Source organism: Adiantum capillus-veneris, chromosome 1, assembly GCF_014529385.1.
Source record: "Adiantum capillus-veneris isolate H3 chromosome 1, ASM1452938v2, whole genome shotgun sequence".
NCBI lineage: Eukaryota > Viridiplantae > Streptophyta > Polypodiopsida > Polypodiales > Pteridaceae > Adiantum > Adiantum capillus-veneris.
Window position 1 is genome coordinate 79,984,568 of NC_140931.1, and position 2,152 is coordinate 79,986,719.

Genomic DNA, 2,152 nt, shown 5'->3' on the forward strand with positions numbered 1-2,152 from the left:
TTCTGATTAACAAAGTTATTATTCAAGGCAGGTTGATAAGATGGATGATGTTCCTTATGGAATTTGAATTCAGAATTTTCCATAAGCCTGGCCGAAACCACTGTGGAGATGACTTTCTTTCCAGAAGTACAGAAGGATATTCAGAATCACCTCTAAGAGATGAACCAGTGGATGCTGATTTATTTCAGTTAGAAGCAGAAGAATCAGTGGATCCTGAATGGTATGATATTTATCAATTCCTTTCCCAAGGTGCCTTTCCAGAGGATTGGAAACAGAATCAGAAGAAGGCTCTGATCATAACAAGCCTGAAATTTACCATCATTGGGGGAGTGCTTTATCGATTGGGTGTGGATGGTATACTTCAGAGATGTGTCCCTATGGAGGGAAGAATGCAAGTTATCTCAAAAGCGCATAGTGGAGAGTCTGGTGGACACTTTTCCAACGAAGTGACCTACAAGAAGATTCTACAAGCAGGTCTGTGGTGGCAAACAATGATTGCTGATGTCACAAGCTTTTGTAAAACTTGTGACATATGCCAAAGAATGGGCCGACCAACAGCTGCAGACATGACTCCCTTAATGCCAATACAACCATTGGGAGTATTCATGAAATGGGGACTGGATTTTATGGGACCTTTTAAGAAGGTGACCCCCAGGAAGAATAAGTACATTGTGATGGCTACTTGTTATGTTACCAAGTGGGTTGAAGCTAAAGCTCTTCCTGACAACACAGCCAAGTCAACTGCAAGGTTTCTGTTTGAGAATATTGTCTGCCGATATGGATGTCCAGTGGAAATTGTGACCGATCAAGGGACACATTTCATCAATGATACTATGGAAATCCTATTGGATATGCTTTCAATCAAGCATCGGAAATCTACTCCTTACTATCCCAGATGCAATGGACAGGCTGAAAGTAGCAATAAGACAATTAAGACTATTCTCACTAAGGTGGTGCAAAAGAAACCAGACCAGTGGGATTTGAAGCTTCAGACTGCTCTATGGGCTTATAGGACAGCTTATAAGGTAACTACTGGAATGACACCATTCAGAATGGTGTATGGTACTGAAGTTGTGGTTCCTATGGAGTTTGTAATTCCCAGTTTGAGAATGGCTGTAAAGTATGGACTGGACTTCAACCATAATCTTAAGAAAAGACTGGATGAGCTGATGCAGTTAGATGAACTCAAGCAAAGAGCTATATTGGAATAGGAAATTGTTCAACAAAGAAGGAAGCACTAGCATGATCACCGAATTAAAGTCCGAGAATTCCAGAAAGGAGACTTAGTGCTTCTATATCAGTCTAAATTTGGTCCAAAGAAGCCGAATTTGAAGATTGCCTGGGCAGGACCTTTTGAGGTTGATTGGGTCTTCTCCAATGGCACAGTCAGCTTAAAAGACTTATCTGGACTGATGTTGCCGGGAGTATATAATGGAGCAAAGATCAAACTTTATTATTTAGAGACCAGAGAAACTGGGTTAGAAGAAATCACTAAGGAACTGGAGGTTGTTGATCAAGAGATACCAGAATCAGATATTTTTGGTCTTTTTCATGTGCAACCAGTTCCAGCTTCAGAACCAGTACCGGAAGAATCAGATCAGGCTGATTTAAGAACCAGTACCAGTATGGTCCAGCCAGAGTGGGAATCAGTTCAGAACTAGTATGAACACACTTTCCAAATTTTAAGTGGCCAACGGTCAAGTGGTATGCCAGTGATAATTATTACAAGGATGGGTTGCAGTCTTGTCCAATGCATGTTTGCCACGACAGCAACGATGCACACAAGTCTAGGAGCGGCGAGTGGTGGATCTTTTATGGCGCGAACACGTATAACAGTTAGGAGAGTTAGCATTTTTCCTCATAAATCTCCTGCGCGACGCTTTCCTCCTGTCAACCATTCGCCATCGCCAAGCTCCGAGGTTTCTTCACTACAGCCGCAAACTTCGACCTCTGACAAGACAGTTCACTGTCAAACAACCTTACCAGCGACACCAAGAAACGGCTTTAACACAAGTAAGTCCTCTTCGCCTTCGCCTGTTTCATCGTCGTCGACCTCACAGTGTATGGGTAGAAGGAAACGCTCAGAGAAGATGCAGGAAATTCTTGAAGAAACCCAAGCTATAGTTGCTGAGGCAAAGGCAAGCCTTCCTGT